The sequence below is a fragment of the Adiantum capillus-veneris genome, chromosome 29, assembly GCF_014529385.1.
Source record: "Adiantum capillus-veneris isolate H3 chromosome 29, ASM1452938v2, whole genome shotgun sequence".
Taxonomy (NCBI): Eukaryota; Viridiplantae; Streptophyta; class Polypodiopsida; order Polypodiales; family Pteridaceae; genus Adiantum; species Adiantum capillus-veneris.
The window spans coordinates 82,186,379-82,204,797 of NC_140959.1; positions in this window are offsets into that span (position 1 = coordinate 82,186,379).

The window sequence follows — 18,419 nt, forward strand, 5'->3', positions numbered from 1 at the left end:
CCATTTACAGAACTAGTGTTAAGGTGCTTGACGTGCTTGACGACTAAGGTGCTTGAGGTGCTTGATGATTGAGATGCTTGAGGTGCTTGATGACTGAGATGCTTGAGGTGCTTGTTATGCTTAAGATGCTAGGGTTGTACTTGAGGTACGAACCCAGCCCAGAACCCGGCCCAACCTTGAGGGGATTATCTAGGGCCAAGCTTGTGGTGGGAACCGGGTCCGAGATTGAGTGGCTTGAGGTGTGCAAAAAGAATTAAAGAAAGGAATGTTGGTGCTCCGCTACAACAATCGCTTCGACACGCGCAAGGATAAGAAACTCCTACTCCGATGGGAAGGCACTTTCATCATCAAGAAAAAGTATGCCAATGCAAGCTACCAGCTTAAGGAGGCTGATGGAAAACTTCATAAAACTAGGGTAAATGGTTGGCGACTTAAACCTTATTTTCTTCGATTTGACCAGGCTCCACCTATTGACATTCCAGATGAGGACACACCATCAGCCGCCACCTCCGACGATAATGATCAAAAAGATGAGCTAGAGACATGAATGCCTCTAGCCAAAAGGGGAGGGCTAATGATGAGGGCTTTTCACAAGCCAGGCTCCCATACCCCTTTTCTCTCTTCCCCACCCCATGGAAACCCCCTCTTAGGGAGGGAGTGATAAAAGGCATTGAAAAAAAGTTTTAAAAAAATAAAGTATGAGTATGTAAATAAGTGAGAAAGGTAAAATAGGCCACCTCGTGCCTGCGGGGCTGCGGGGCAGCCCATCCCCACCCTGCCTCCTTTTTCTTCATTGTTGCCCCACCGTGTGTCCCTTTTCCTCTCCTCCACGCAAAAGGTCAACCCCCTCTCTCTTCCCCTTGTCCTTTCTCCTTTCTCTCTCCCCTCAAGCTACCCCACCCCATGTCCTTACCAATAATGCACCCTAACTCACATGCCACCTCTCCTATCTTCCAAAACAGTATACCCCACCCCCCTTTTCTCTCTCCTATCATATCCCATGACCCAAATATCCCCCTCTCTCTCTAAAGGGAACCATGTCTCTTGTCCTGTAGCCAGATAACCTCCTCCACACTCACACACACTCAGTTTTGCTGAAAAAGGTGCCCACAAACCCATCCCCACACGGTGGTTACCTGATTTTTCTTATGTTCACACACATCTGCACACAGATTCACCTCTGAACACACTCCCCTCTCTCCCCTCTTATAATTACTTTATTCTCCATGTCACCTCTCATTTTTTTCATCAACCCATCTCTCTCTCTTAGTCTCTCTCTCATGAGACTGGTGTTTTGGTGCATATACACGCAGCCAGACAAGTGGGGCCCACAGTCACATGGCCTGTGTAGATAATGATTTTTTCATTTCTAAATTCTAGAATTTCTCCCCCCTCCTCCCCTATATAAAGAGGGATCACCATCACACTAAAGGCACACACACCATCACTAGATAGTACACTATGCATTGTGTGTGCCTAGCGCACACACACACACCCACACCATCACCATCACCGCAGTCACCATGCTCGACTTGAGCATGACCTCTACACCCTTGGGCTATGGAAGATGAAGGGTAGCTAAATGAAGGATGATGTCCATAACCCTTGTGCGAGTCTTCTCCATAAGCTCCCACCTATCCACCATGTGCTCTACCACTCTCTCCCTTCTCTTTCCCCTACCCTATGCTCCCCATTTCATCGCCTTATTCTCTAAATAAAGCTTGAGGTTTTGTGAGTATGTTTCTTGCAATGTTTTGCCCATGTGAGGTGTGCAGAATTGCCACCTAGTTTTGTGTTTGGAGTGAGCTTGTGTATGTGTGAAGGGTGTGCGGATTCGCCATCCTTCTGTGGTGCCTAAGTACTAAGCCGCTATACTCTCTCTCTCTCTCTCTCTCTCTCTCTCTCTCTCTCTCTCTCTCTCTCTCTCTCTCTCTCTCTCTCTCTCTCTCTCTCTCTCTATCTCTCTCTAACTTGATCTCATCCCCTTCCTCTTCACCATTACTCCCAAGCATCCATCTCTCTTGGATGAAAACTTTGTTATGGTGGTGTGTTGTTTTCGTCCTAGCCGCTCAAAGCTAGGTGGTGCCCCCTGTTCGCTTTACCGTGTGACAGGTTTGAGGCTCACCATTCGGCCCCCTGGAGTTTTAGAGGCCGTCGGGGTTCGGGGTTTGCTTTGTTCATGTCATTTGGTGCCCCCAATGAGGATCTTTTCATGAAACCCTTCAGTTTACAAGACTGAAACCTCTAAACTATTGTGAATGGATGAATGGCTGCAGAATTTGCTAACTGGACGACAGAAGAAGAAGAGCTCCAAGCACAACTAGACGAACTCCGCATCTCCATCAAAGCTCGAGTGCTAGGCGTAACGGTAATCGATTTGCAGTGGGAGAGTCAACCAACACGCCAAACCTAGTGGATATACATAGGCTGAGTGCCAAGAAGAAGAAGGAGAAGGTCGAAACCATGTCCGCAAGCTACAACCAACCCACAACAACAAGATGGAAGGAGCTCTGCACAATAGAGAATCAACACTATTCTACTTTGAGAATCGGGTAACTCAAGTCACCGAGGTAATTATCACAGTCGGTTTCCAAGTCGCACCTGATGCTGCAGCATAGATAACGGAAGCATTGGCTCACACTCTCACTAGAGAAACTAGGGATCTACTGAGTTTGTTTCAGGAAAGAACACCACCCTCTCCCACAAGCTTGGACAGTGACTAAGCACCTCTAAGCTTCACATGAATCAATACAACCTACCTCAAGACAGATCACACATACCAACACGTGTACGCTCAATCAAGGTAATACTTGACTTGAAGGCTCACTACCAGCACGTCATCGACACCATGCTGGATGGGGAGCGGTTATTTGAGATTCTGGCATCAGATCAGCCATTTGTCTTACCTTTGGTACAAGGCAATGTATCGTTTGAAGTTTTAATCTATGTCCTAGTATAAGAGGGTATATACGCCTCCTTGTAAAGAAGAAAAAAACTTTTGCAAGTTAAGCAGTGTGTCTTTCTAGCTCTTTCTCAGTAATCATGGCAAGTGTAGCATTTCAAACATTTAAAGGGAAGAAGGGGGAGGATTTGGTAACAGACTTCCTAGATGACTTTGAAGTAGCATGTGTAGTGAGAAACAAAGATACGGATGAATCCCGGGTTAGAATCTTTAAGCATCTCATGAAGCTAGAAGCTAGATCATGGTACAATGCACTTCCACAAGCAACCAAGGATGACTGGGAGCCCTTAAAAACCGCTTTTAAGAGGCGCTTTGGGGGAGGTACCACTTCAAAAAAGTTGTGGGACAAGTTGAGAGACTTGAAGCAGGAGGGTCTTTTAGAATATGCCACCTATGAGTCCAAATTTGTGGATTTGTTGGAACGGTGGGTTGAGTCACTGGCAAGGGGGGAAGCTGCACCCGATTTCCTAAAAAAAAATTGGTTCACGCATGGCTTATGGCCGCTTCTCAAGACAAGGTGAAAGGTAGATTCCCGGCTACATACGAGTTAGTCGTCGAGATTGCTCGCCTTAAGGACAAGAAGCTACGAATGAAAGCCAAAGAAATCGAGTCAACAAAAGCAGGAACATCACGTTGATCAACAACTACGACAACCACCATTCCACCACCACCACCGGCTCTTGGGGTAAGAGATGACCAACAAGATATGTTGGCCCATATTACTGACCAACTGCAGAATTTGTATGTCCACTTAATACAGCAAGGGAGGAGTCAAGAAAGATATCAAGACCCTAGAAGAGCACGACAACAAAACAGGGAGTATCACTGCTACAACTGCGGAGAAGACGGTCACGGTATGTACTACTATCCCAAACCACAACAAAACTATAATAGAGGAGGTAGGAGGAACCAATTGTCACCCCCTAGAGAAAGAACACCCCCACCCCGAGCACCAGCCCCACCAACACAAATTCTACATCCACCCCAAACACCACCACAAGCATCCATCCCACCTCTTTCACCAGCACCACCACTTGATTGCCCTGAAAACATCATAAGGCTAGAAGAGAAAGGAAAATCCGTAGTAGTGGATCCACCGAGAGCAAAGGAGAGGGACAAGGTTAAGGAAAAGGTAACCTTTTTAGAACCACTTGAAGCCATGACTGTGAAAAGAGCTAGGAGGGAGAAAGCTACACAATCAGATGATGAGAGAAGCATGAGGGGGGAGACTAGCAAGAGGCCATCCAGGCCACGACGGAAATTGGGCATCACCGTCTAGCTAGGGGAAAGTTCTAAGCCCTATGATCTAACATTGGATGTGGCAGAGCAAGGACCGAATATTACATGGACACAGCTGCTACATCTTGCACCTAAAGTAAGGCAACAATGGTCCAAAATGGTAAGCACAAGATGCTCCAAAACAAAGGTAGTCGGAGCAATTTCGGGTTGCAACATGGGCGACATCCTTCCAATTGTCGACGTAAACATAAAAGGAAAGAGGGTTGGAAACACCTACATTGATGGAGGTGCACAAATCTATGTAATGAGCAAAGCTATGATGCTTTGATTAGGGCTCGAGGTTGACAGGCCTTCTCCATGCAAGGCAAAGATGGCAAACAACGCAAAGAAAAGTGTGTGGGTGTGGTAAGTACCGTGAAAATAAAAGCTTTCAACACTGAGGTAGAGGTATATGTTTTTGTAATGCCTACTAAGGGGGAGGGCTATCCACTAATCTTGGGAAGGCCATGGTTGATGGCCATGAAGGAAAAACAGGACTAGGGTACTAGCCTTCTACGCATGACCGGTAAGAAAGGGGAGACAATCTACTACGACATGAGGATTGGCAAGCAGAAGCAAATGAATCTGGAAACATCGGTAGATGAAACCACTAGCGAATCTTCCACTTGTGAGGAGGATACCACATCCACCGACGAAAGTGACAATTCCATTGATGTGATGGGTATCATTATGAAGGATCCGCAAAGGGTAAGCACAATTAGTGATCCATCACCAAAAGGGCAACCCAATGAAGAGGAGAGCAAATCACCTGGCCTAGGAGGAAGTAGGTTGAAGGGTATGTTGTCTACGGAATTAACACTTGAGGAGAAAGATAGTTTTTTGCAACTGTTGATGGGATTTCCTAACCTGTTCATTGAAAACTATGAAAGAATCACAGGCATTACAGTGGTGGAACATCATATTAAGCTAAAGGAAGGGGTAAAACCAGTTGTGCAAAAGCTACGACGACTGGGGGTCATACAAGAAAAGGCACTCTTGGCCGAGGTAAGGAAACTGCTATAGGCGGGATTCATCTATCCTGTAGAAAACTCAGAATGGGTGTCACCCGTAGTGGTAACGCCTAAAAAGAATGGTAAGTGGAGGGTCTGTGTTGACTACAAACCAATAAATGCAGCTACAAAGAGAGACCACTTTCCTCTCGCTTTCTTGGATGAAATTCTGAATGAAGTAGCGGGTTTTGAATGCTATACCGTATGTGATGGTTATTCTGGATACTTTCAAATACGCATAGCCTTGGAAGATCAGCTAAAAATCACTTTTATCACGCTATGGGGTTGCTTTGCATATAGGGTTATGCCATTCGGTCTCACAAATCCACCTGCCACATTCCAAAGATATGTCACACATGTTTTTCAACCGTTCTTTGGAACATCCATAAGAGTGTTCATTGATTATTTTTGTATATATATAGCTCCCATATTTCACATTTAGAAAAGGTAACTGAAGGTTTGGCCAGGTTGCAGAGCCTAGGTGGGCAATTAAATGTGGATAAATGCCACATTGGGGAGAGTGAATTCATTCTACTAGGCCATGAAATTTCAGCAAAAGGTATCAATGCCGACCCAAGTAAGGTGTCCGCACTCATAGCCCTACCTTCACCAACGACCGCACATCAACTGGTCTCTTTTCTACAGAAGGTGAGGTACTTAAGTAGATTCATACATCTACTATCACAACTTGTTCTACCACTGCAACAACTCACTCAAAGATCAACTTTCACTTGGGACGAGGAAAGCGAACATCACTACAACAAGGTAAAGGAGGTCTTAGCCACCCTGCCAACTATCTCACCACCTAAGTGGGATGAAAAATTCTATGTCACCTCAATTGTTGGTAATGACTCATTGGGGGCTGTGCTACTCCAAAAGGATACGACAACATCTTTCATGAGGCCAATCTACTTCTCCAGTCGAATGATGACAGCAGGAGAGAAAGGTTTCACCCATGTGGAACACTTAGTCCTAGCTCTTAGATTCGCAACTACAAAGTTTAGGTCATATTTGTTGCCAAAGAAATTTGTGATTCTAACCACGGATGAAATATTTCCCTATGTCGTACAACACATGGATGTGTCTGCTAGGATTACTAAATGGCTAGTTCGTCTGCAAGAGTTTGACTACACGATATAGGTAGAAAGCACGACAAGGGCAAGTTTGGGGGGACTCATGACCTACCAAGTCTTTGAAAGGAAGGAGAAGCAATCTAAGGGAGGAGAAGTCCGATTACCTCCAGTACCACCGATGGTAGAAGGAGCATACTCTCTCTACTTTGATGGAGCCTACAAGCGAGCGTCAGACAAAGCAGCTGCTGGCATAGTGGTCTTTGATGACAAAGAGACAAAGGTATTTTTGTTGGGCCAATTGTTAGATTCACATTCTAACAATGAAGCTGAGTATGCAGCACTAACCAAGGGTCTACAATGGTGCGTCTCGCAAGGTGTACAACGCCTTAATGTATTTGGGGATGCTCTACTTCTGGTAAGCCAAGTAAATGGAGCATGGACATGCAAGAATCCTAGTTTGAGGACTCACTTAAGTGGTGTAAAAACCTTTTTGGGTAAGTTTGAAGAAGTTCAAATGCACCATATCCCAAGGGCTCAAAACCAAGAAGGAGATTCCCTAGCAAGTGAAAGACTACATGAAGTGATGGTTGGAGCAATAAATCTAAACCTCTCTCTATTTCAAGGCAGTGACACTGATCCGAGCCTATCACAAATTTTTTGTTTACTATATTTTGTTGGTTTTCCCTGCTTCTAGAGGTTTACAATAAAAAAAAGAGTGAGAAAAACCTCTTGGAAAAATTCAAAAAATGACTGGATGGGAATTTTTCCTTGACTAGTTCACCGGAGGTGAAAGGTAGAACCTGGTGGTAAAGGGAAGGGAAAATATATAAATGTGAAAATAAAAGATATGATGTGGTTGTGGAGCCATGCACCATGATTCAAGGGTCATGAGGGGTTCATATCATCATGGCTTTGGAGCCACATAATGATTCCAACAGATGGGACCCAGGTGGAAGACTTGGTGAAGGAAGAAAACAGACACATGATTTTGCTGATTTTTTCAAAAATACATCCACTCCGATCCAAGAAAAGTTGTCTTCATCAAAGTTGTAGCTGATGAGCTGGAGATTTTGACCATATTTTTTTTATAATTTTTGTATCTACAGTCTAGGAGATATGGCCAAAATGGCAGACACCAATTTTTCCAACTGTGGTGGAGACCACCCCCTCTACCTTTACACACACACCCTTCCTTTTCCACATTGAGTCCTTCTCTAAAAATCAGCCATTAGTCTTCTCACCCTCCCCTCCTTCCTCCTCTCTCTCAAGCTCAAAAAACCATCACAAATTCCTCTTCTAATCACCTCTCAAATCATGCTTAATCTTGTTGTAATTCATAAGTTCTCATTCAACCCCTTTCTATTATTACTAGATATGCATTGATTTTATGTAGATTATTTACATTTTAAAATAAGAAAGCTCTTGGACTCAAGCTATGGAGGAAGGAGTGAAGACAACACAAGTGATGATGGAGCCAATTAGTTGCAAATTGGTCAACAAATCACTTGGAAGGAGATTCTTCATTGGTTGAATGTCCCTAATCAAGCTTCATTTGTACAAATTGCACTTGGATCTTAACCTCACTCTCTTTCCTATATAAAGAGGGCCCCCCCCCTTTGTAATTTCAAGTCTCCCTCAGCCCCATTGAGTCTTTGTATCACTCATCATGAGCCCATAAAGCTCATTCATTCACTCTATTCTTGCACGTTCTAGAGTGCAAATTGTTTTATGCTAGTAACCTCCCCTCCTCTTACTTATGTTAATTAAGAGAGATCTTTTATATGTGTGTGAGAGTGCTTGATGTGATTTTTGCTAACTCTTGAGTTGTTGTTTAGTAATCTACATGTTAATTGTGTTGGGAGTGCTTGAAGTTATCCATTCCTTGTACACACACTAAGTTTAATGCTTCATTCATAGTGATAGCGCTCTCTCTCTCTCTCTCTCTCTCTCTCTCTCTCTCTCTCTCTCTCTCTCTCTCTCTCTCTCTCTCTCTCTCTCTCTCTCTCTGCATAGCGGTCCTAGTCCACGCTTCCAAGACTAGGTGGTGCCCTCATCTCATTTCCCTTGTTGCACGATGGAGTTTGTTTTGGTGTAGAGGCCGCCATTCCAAATTTCCTTTGTCATAATTTGGTGCCCCCACAGAGGAGTTCTCAAGAAGCGCTCTGTCAATCCTATGAAGGAAGGTCCATCAAATTCTCCGAGACTTCCACTATGGTCTCCCCAAGAAGCTCGAGAAAAGAAGCATCTTTATCGACAAATTGCATGTATGCGGGTAAAGAGAGTTAACTACATACACCCTTCTTTGCTTCAAGGAAAATCTTGTAGTCATCAAGTCCCTAGGTCAAAGCATTGTGTTGAGTGCTTCGTGGCTAGTGTGAAGACACTTCCTTTGAAGCCTCAACTTCAGGTGGTGAAAGCACTCTCAAACTCGGGTATTAACAAGTTTTTGGAGGGGGAGCTACACATCAATGGGGTGCGGTATTGGCAAGAGGCTACATATGGTGATGCACTCCAACTACTACTAGAAAGAAGGCTCAAGGTGGTTCAGAAGGTAGCCATTGAACCCTATGAACTCTACAAAGCTGAAGATGGTCACACCAAAGCTAGGCTAATCACTGGTGAGCAAATTCTTCGCATCTCTCAAATGGTGGGATCCAAGAGAGCTGAACTTCAATGAAGTGCTTCATGGAAGTTTGTATTTAATGCACCAATGAATAATCCCATTTTCTACAACTTTCAATCAGTTCAGAATATTAGGGTGAATGTGCGCATTGATAGAAAGATTTTTTTCCAACAAAGATTGGTCTTCTATTTTGGAGCTGAGAGGTTGAGAGAGATATTGTTGTCCCCTGACCCTATAATATTTCCTATTTTGGAGTATAATGTATCTTTTGATGTTCACATCTTCATCTTGCTTTAAGCATACTCCATGAATCATAGGGATTTATATGGACCTTTCCAACCTCTTGCTAGACAAATTGTGCATATAATAGCTAGCACAAAGCTTAGGTTCCAAAACATCATAAGGAACTTACTAGGCCCTCGTCGTCTAGCTGAGATTAATGCATCTATCAATCCATTTATTCTACCCTTAATAAGATATGATTTGGGCCTAGACGTTTTCATCTTTGTGCTGTATTGAGAGGAAGGCAACCCATTTTATCATGGATTTCCCTAATTTTTTTGGGCGTAGTGGGAAAAATGCTGGGGATTTTTTGGATAACTTGGAGATGACTTTCCTTGTCTCTGGGAGAGATGACGAAGCGTTGAAATTGAGAGCTTTTCCTTTGGTGCTCAAAGAAGAAGTTAGGGTATGGTTCCAGGCTCTAGATCCAACCCAAAGAGCTGAATGGGAGGGATTGAAGGCGGCTTTCCTATGAAGATTTCAACAAGCCAATTCGGAAGAAGAACTATGGCAACGGCTTCTGGCCCTTCATCAAGTTGACCCTCATGGTTATGCAATCTATGAGGAAGGTTTTTTGAAACTTTGGGGGCAATGGTCAAACTCACTAAACCCTGGTGAGCGAGCTCCCAATTGCCTCTAAAAGGATCGATTTATCTCAGGTTTGTACCCCTTGCTAAGGGAGAAGGTAAAGAGAAAATTTCCAAATACTTTTGAAGATGCCTTAAGAATTGCTAGGAAAAAGAATCGAAAGATTCTCTATCAAAACCCAAGCTGGCCAGCTAGCTTTGGGAGGCAATATCACAACTATGGAAGCTTCTCACGTACCTCCAAATGTGCCTAATGCACCAGTCATCAATAGAGGTCAACAAGAAGATATGCTCCAACAAATAAACAATCTCACAAACCAGCTAGAGGGTTTGAGAGTAAATCTTGTGCAGGGTGCAAGAAGGCCTATTGAGGGGAATGGTGGGAATCGGCCACCAATGCGATGTCAAGCAAGGGAAATGTTGTGTTACAATTGTGGGGAAAATGGCCACTGCATGTATAATTGCCCTCATCCCAGAAGATATAACTACCCTGTCAGAGTTCCTCGACAACAAGTAAGTCCTCCCCGTGCTAGAGCTAAAGCACAAGAGCAACCGCAACCTCAAATTTTGCAGCCACCTCGTGCTCAAGCTCAAGCTCAAGCCCCTGCTACCCAACCAAATGTGAGCATCATAAGGATGGAGGAGGTCGTCAAGGGCAGAAGCAACCAGGAAGAAATAGTTAAAGGGAAGATGAAGATAGATGAAGTGTCTACAATGCCTATCAAGCATGTGCGTGTCCAAGATGAAGTAAGTAAAGAAACAAGCAAAGATGCAAGCAATGAAGCAAGTACATCTCGGGCAACTAAAGATAAAGGCAAGAAGAGAAAGACCCGTACTAGGTCTCAAATTGACATCTCTGATTTCCCTATGGGATCTCGGACACAACCTTATGACTTGACAGCTGATGTGAGTTCTCAAGGACCAAAGATTACTTGGCCACAACTCCTTCATATCTCCCCAAAGCTGCGACGACAATGGTCAAAAATGGTGAGCACGAGGGCAAAGCGAAGTAAGCTAGTAAGTGTAATCAAAGCATATGGTCTCAAGGATATAGTGCCTTTGGTGGAGGCTCAAATCAAGGGACAACGGATTCCAAAAACTTACATTGACAGTGGAGCAGAGGTTTGTGTCATGACAGAAAATCTAATGCATCAATTGGGTTTAAAGGTAATGGAATCACCAAACTTTAGGGCAAAAATGGCCAATAATGTCTCTGTCACTTGTGTGGGTGTAGTGAAAGCTTTGAGAGTTTCTGTTTTTGGAATCACTACAGAGGTTGATGCTTATGTGATGCCAGTGAAGGGAGAAGGATACCCCCTTATTTTAGGATGACCTTGGCTCATGGGTATGGGAGTTAGGCAAGATTGGGCAACAGGAGACTTGGAGTTGAGGCCTCGTGTGGGTGGCCATAGTCGGAAGGTGGTTTATAACTTGAAGAATGGGCGACAAGAGAACCTTGAACTAGAGACGTCAGCTGATGAGTGGAGCTCAAGTGGATGCTCCTCATCCATGGACGAGGAAGAGAGTTCAAGTGAAGAGAGTGATAGCACTCTCGAAGTCATGGGCATCACCATAAAGGAAACTACCTCATCAGAAGACAACCCAAGTATCCAAATGGAGAATGTGTGGGATGCCATCCTAGAGAAGATGTTATCCAAGGATCTAAAGGAAGAAGAAAGGGAGGGTTGTGTAAATGTTCTCAAGAAGCATGCATCATTGTTTATTTCTGATTACACTCACATTACAGGTGTCACTGCAGTGAAGCATTATATCCATCTAAAAGAAGGGAGCAAGCCAGTAGTACAAAAACTAAGAAGATTAGGAGTTGTGCAACAAAATGCACTATTGTCCGAGGTGAAGAGACTCTTAGAAGCAGGATTCATATACCCAGTAGAAGATTCAAAATGGGTCTCCCCAGTAGTGGTGAAGCCAAAGAAGAATGGTAAATGGCGAGTGTGCGTGGATTACAAGCCACTAAATGCTGCGACAAAGAGGGATCACTTCCCTCTCCCATTTCAAGATTGAGATTCTAAATGAAGTAGCAGGCCATGAGCGATACACAGTGTGTGATGGCTACTCCGGCTACTTTCAAATACGCATTGCAGAGGAGGACCAGAAAAAGACTACTTTCATCACACCATGGGGTTGTTTTGCATTTCGAGTCATGCCTTTTGGTCTCACCAACGCTCTAGCCACCTTTCAACGATTCATGAACATGGTCTTCCAACCTTACTTTGGTAAGTCCATAAGGGTTTTCATAGATGACTTTTGTATTTACAGCTCCAAAAGTATGCATCTCGGCAAGATTGATGAAGGATTTACTCGTTTAGCTAAGCTGGGTGGACAACTAAACAAGGACAAATGTCACATTGGGAAAGCAAGGTTACACTATTGGGGCATGTAGTGTCCATTGATGGAATCGAGGTAGATCCTGAAAAGATAGAAACATTGCTAAATCTACCTTCCCCAACTTCCATCAAACAATTAATCTCTTTCTTGCAAAAGCTAAGATATTTGAGTAGATTCATACACTTACTCTCCAAGTGATATTTCCTCTACAACAGCTGACCCGTCAAGAGACGCTTGTTTGGAGTGAAGAAAGTGATGGGCATATTAGAGAGATAAAAAAAATGTTAGCGTCACTCCCCGTAATCCTCCAACCTTGTTGGGAAGAAACATTCTTTGTAAACCCTAGTGTGGGAGAAGAGGCCATTGGTGTTTCCCTCCTACAAAAAGATCCAAAAACTTCCTTTATGAGGCCTTTGTATTTTGCTAGCTACCTCATGGAAAACACAGAGAAGGCCTACACCCTGATGGAACAGCTAGTGTTAGCTCTCATGTTTGCGGTAACCAAATTTCGGCCATACTTGCTGCCGAAGAGGTTTGTTATTATCACTGTGGAGGATATGTTTCCCTATGCACTACAACATATGGAAATCTCTGACAAAATAGCAAAGTGGGTGGTGCGACTTCAAGAGTTTGATTATACAATACAAGTTGAAAGAACAACTCGAGCATGCTTAGCCGACACTTTAACAAACAAGTGCTATGAAAAAGTTTTCCATTTGAAGAGAAAGGAACTTCCACCACCTCCAGCTCTACAGGCTCTGGTCAATGCTTATAGCCTCTACTTTGATGGAGCATACAAGAGAACCAAGGATAAGGCAGCTGCAGGCATCGTGGTCTTATCTCCATTGGGAGAGAGGATCCATGGTGAAGGGATCACTCTAGAAGATGTCCACTCCAACAATGAAGCAGAATATCAAGCTCTAATTCATGGCCTTTGTTGGTGCCTAGATAATTCAATTGAGAGATTAAATGCTTTTGGTGACTCCATGCTTTTGGTAAGACAAATGCAAGGTACATGGGCTTGCAAAAATGCCAGTCTCTCTACTAAAATGAGAGAAGCCAAAGCTCTCATGAGGAGATTTAGGGAGGCACAAGTACATCATGTGCCAAGAGACCAGAACAAGAATGCAGACCACCTAGCATCATCGAAGTTAAATAAGTCAATAGTGGGAGCAGTGGCCATCAAACTTCCACTTCAGCAAGGCAAGGAGGACTTAGAAGATATTATGCACATTCTAGAGCAAGGAGAGGCTCCTAAACACTTGAATGCAGGGGAAAGGCGATGGTTAGCTAGGAAGGCTACGAGGTATCGCATAGTAAATGATAACTTGTATTGTCTTGGTAAAGATGGTGTGCTTAGGAGAGTTCCTTTGAAGAGTGAAATTGAAGAGATTTTAAAATCTTGTCACGATGATGTGTGCGGAGGACACTTTGCACACGACATCACTAGTAGAAAGGTTCTACAAGCTGGGTTTACTTGGCCAAGTCTTCATCATGATGTCAAATACTGGTGTCAAACATGTGATGAATGTCAGAAAGCAGGACCACGACGGCTCATAGCTGAACCTCAGAACCCAATAAAGGTATATGGGCCCTTTGAGAACTGGGGAATTGATGCCATAGGGCCTCTACCACGCACTCAGTCAGGTAAAGAGTACATCATTATGGGAGTAGACTACATGACTAGATGGACTGAGGCTATGCCAACCAATAGAATTACTGCTAAGGATGTGAGTCAGTTCATCTTTGACCACATTTGTTGCCGGTTTGGCACCCCTCTTGAAATACTATCTGATAGAGGAGCAAGGTTTAGAGCAGACTTCGTAGGAGAACTCATGCAGAAGCTAAATATTCAGCATCAACACTCTACTCCTTACTACCCTCAGTGCAATGGCTTGGTGGAAAAGGTAAATGGAATCATTTGCAAAATTCTCACCAAACAGGTACATGCCAAGCGCCAAGATTGGGCAAACACCTGAATGGAGCTCTATGGGCCTATAGAACCTCCTTCAAAACCGCATTAGGGTACACACCCTTTCATTTCGTTTATGGAAAGGAGGCGCTTTTGCCCATTGAAGTGAAGTTAACAAGTCTTCAAATATTGGGTAGCCAGGTAGGCTCTCAAAAGGAGAAAGTACATCAAAGGATCATGGATCTAGAGAGGTTGCAATTGGATCGTGAAGAAGCCATCAACCACTATTCTCAAGAAGCAGAGAAGCGCAGAGAAAAGTTCAACAAAAATCTAGCATCTAAAGACATCAAAAAGGGATCTCTGGTGCTTTGATATGACAATCGCGTCGACACTCGTAAGGATGGAAAGTTTCTTTTTCGATGGGAAGGCCCGTTCTTGGTCACCAAAAAGTGCAAAAATGGCTCTTACAGAGTTCAAGACATTGATGGTAAAGTGCACAAGACCAGGACAAATGGATGGCGTCTAAAGCCTTATCACATCAGAATAAGGTCAGCCCAAGGCCAAGGAAAGTAGGCTAGAGGCATAAATACCTCTAGCTAGGTTTGGGGGGGCTATGATCCGAGCCTATCACAAATTTTTTGTTTACTATATTTTGTTGGTTTTCCCTGCTTCTAGAGGTTTAAAATAAAAGAAAGAGTGAGAACAACCTCTTGGAAAAAATCAAAAAATAACTGGATGGGAATTTTTCCTTGACTAGTTCACCGGAGGTGAAAGGTAGAACCTAGTGGTAAAGGAAAGGGAAAATATGTAAATGTGAAAAGAAAAGATATGATTTGGTTGTGCAGCCATGCACCATGATTCTAGGGTCATGAGGGGTTCATATCATCATGGCTTTGGAGCCATATAATGATTCAAACAGATGGGACCCAAGTGGAAGACTTGGTGAAGGAAGGAAATAGACACATGATTTTGCTGATTTTTTAAAAAATACATCCACTCCGATCCAAGAAAAGTTGTCTTCATCAAAGTTGTAGCTGATGAGCTAGAAATTCCGACCATACTTTTTTATAATATTTGCATCTACGGTCTAGGAGATATGGCCAAAATGGCAGACGCCAGTTTTTCCAACTGTGGTGGAGACCACCCCCTCTACCTTTACACGCACACCCTTCCTTTTCCACATTGAGTCCTTCTCTAAAAATCAGCCATTAGTCTTCTCACCCTCCCCTCCTTCCTCCTCTCTCTCAAGCTCAAAAAACCGTCACAAATTCCTCTTCTAATCACCTCTCAAATCATGCTTAATCTTGTTGTAATTCATAAGTTCTCATTCAACCCCTTTCTATTATTACTAGATACGCATTGATTTTATGTAGATTCTTTACATTTTAAAATAAGGAAGCTCTTGGACTCAAGCTATGGAGGAAGGAGTGAAGACAACACAAGTGATGATGGAGCCAATTAGTTGCAAATCGGTCAACAAACACTTGGAAGGAGCTTCTTCATTGGTTGAATGTCCCTAATCAAGCTTCATTTGTACAAATTGCACTTGGATCTTAACCTCACTCTCTTTCCTATATAAAGAGGCCCCCCCCTTTGTAATTTCAAGTCTCCCTCAGCGCCATTGAGTCTTTGTATCACTCATCATGAGCCCATAAAGCTCATTCATTCACTCTATTCTTGCACATTCTAGAGTGCAAATTGTTTTATGCTAGTAACCTCCCCTCCTCTTACTTATGTTAATTAAGAGAGATCTTTTATATGTGTGTGAGAGTGCTTGATGTGATTTTGGCTAACTCTTGAGTTGTTGTTTAGTAATCTACATGTTATTTGTGTTGGGAGTGCTTGAAGTTATCCATTCCTTGTACACACACTAAAGTTAATGCTTCATTCATAGTGATAGCGCTCTCTCTCTCTCTCTCTCTCTCTCTCTCTCTCTCTCTCTCTCTCTCTCTCTCTCTCTCTCTTGTGGACTTGAACACGTTTGATGCAACTTGAAGAGGAAGTCAAGGAATGTAAACGCTCTCTTGTGGACTTGAATGCTTTGAAGGAGCGGATGACCAAAGTAGAGCATGACCATGTATTGAAAGAGGAGAAATTTGACACTATGAGCCGGGATGTATGCGACATGAAAAATGTATGCACAAACAAGTCTTGGGCTGATGTATGTGGTAGCAATGTGGTTTCTAATTCCTCACTCATGCAAGCTATGGTTCAAACAAAGAATGTTGAGAATGTGGATGTGGAGGAGTTGAAAGAACGGGAGCGACGTTCCAAGAACATTGTTATTCGTGGAATTCCTGAAGAGAAGTTAGAGACACCTCCTTCTCTTGCCATTGTTATTGAAGATTTCTTCAAAACCCACTTTGGCATGTCCGGAGTTATGGTCTATGGAGCACATAGAGTGGGGAAGCAAGGAGCTCCTCGCTCGGGAGAACGGCCAATTGTATGCACCATGCCGGATGAGACCAAGCGAAAGATTATCCTTGATAATAGTTGGATCTATTTGAGGGATACAAAATGTTTTGTATGTGAAGATCGCACTATTAAGCAACAAAATATGCGTCGCAAGGCATATGAGGAAAAGAATAATAAAAACAAGGAGATCTCTCATGAAGAAAATGTGCCCAAGGAGGAGGCAAGTCTCTCAAGCAAATAGGGATGCGTGACCTATGAGACCGAGTTACAATTGAAAATATGCTTTTGGAATTGTAATGGATACCCATGGAATGCGGGGGTTGGCATTGATGAACTAACAAGCAAAGCCGATGTTGTACTTCTTGTTGAAACTTGGGAGCATGATACACAAAGGATTGACGGCTTGGAGGATTACAATGTACATTCATTGATGTGGTCAAAGAATCTCAAGCAACGAAGAGGACAAGGGTTAGCATGTATGGTTAAGAAAGGATTGGAAGATTTTGTATCAATTGTGAAAGATGACAAGTACAAACGTTATGTATGGCTGAAAATTATGACACCAAAAAGAGCACCCATTTTTGTAGCCGGTTGCTACATTCCTCATCATGATTCTCCCTTTTATGCTTGCATGGATAGAGATCAACCATTTTCTGATTTGGAAGAGGACATTGCTTATTTCAAAGGTGAAGGTGATGTTATTGTATTTGGGGATATGAATGCTCGCACAAAAACATTGCAACATGATACTCAACAATTTGATATGCCATACATTTCAAGGGAGTTGGAGGAAGTTCACTTGTATGATCGTACTTCAATGGATGAGAAAGAGCCGGATCACTATGGAAAGTTACTTTTACACATGTGTAATAGCACGGGTATGCTCATTGCCAATGGTGTATCTTTGTGGAGTGGAACCAATGGATTTACATGTAGAAGACATAATGGGGATAGTGTGATTGACTATATGCTACTCTCTGAAGCCATCATGTATCGCATAAAGAGTTTTATGTTTGGTCAATGGACCCCGGAATCCGACCATCGCACCTTATGTATTGACCTTTCATGTGGAGAAGCAACTAAGCATGATAATCTCAGCCAAAGGAAAGAGAAGTTATCACTATGTATGGATTTCAAACGGGCACCAATGTACATTGAAATGGTTGAGCAAAAATTATGGATGACAAAGCTTCAATGTGATGCACCATTGGAAACTAAATGGGAAGCTTTCAAAAAAGCTATTTGTTCTTGTGCGGAAGAATGCTTTGCCATAAAGCATCTCCATGGTATCAACAAAGATAGATCACGCAAAAGGTGGTTTGATAAAGAATGTCAAGATGCTCGAAAGTCCTTGATAAAGCTTGATGCAACTATGGACAAAGACAACTATCAAAGTCATTTGCATGCATACAAGGCATTGATTCAAAAGAAGAGAAGAAGATGGGAAGTAAAGTAACAAGAATTTCAAGTCCAAGAAAAGGCACATGCATGTGGAAGATTTTGGAGAAACTTGAGAGGCAAGCGGATTGAGAATTTTGGTAACTTGAGTCTAGTGGATATGTACACACATTGTAAGCAATTATATGAGCAAGAAAATACTGAAAAAATGTCATTTTATGGTTCACTCCCATGTATGCCGTCTTTTTTTACTATTGAGGATGTATGCGGTGGGCTTGAAAAGTTGGCCACTCGCAAAGCGGGAGATCTTCAAGGTATCAAGCCGGAGATGATCAAATGGACGGGAGATTTTACCCATGAGTGGATGTGTGATATGTTCAACCTTGCACTTCAACATGGTATGCCTTATGATTGGAGTACTAATTGGGTTAAGCCTTTGCATAAAGGAGGGGATGTAAAGAATGTAAGCAACTACCGGACTATAATGATTGGGTCTCTTATGGCAAAGTTGTTTGGGTGCATAATGGAAA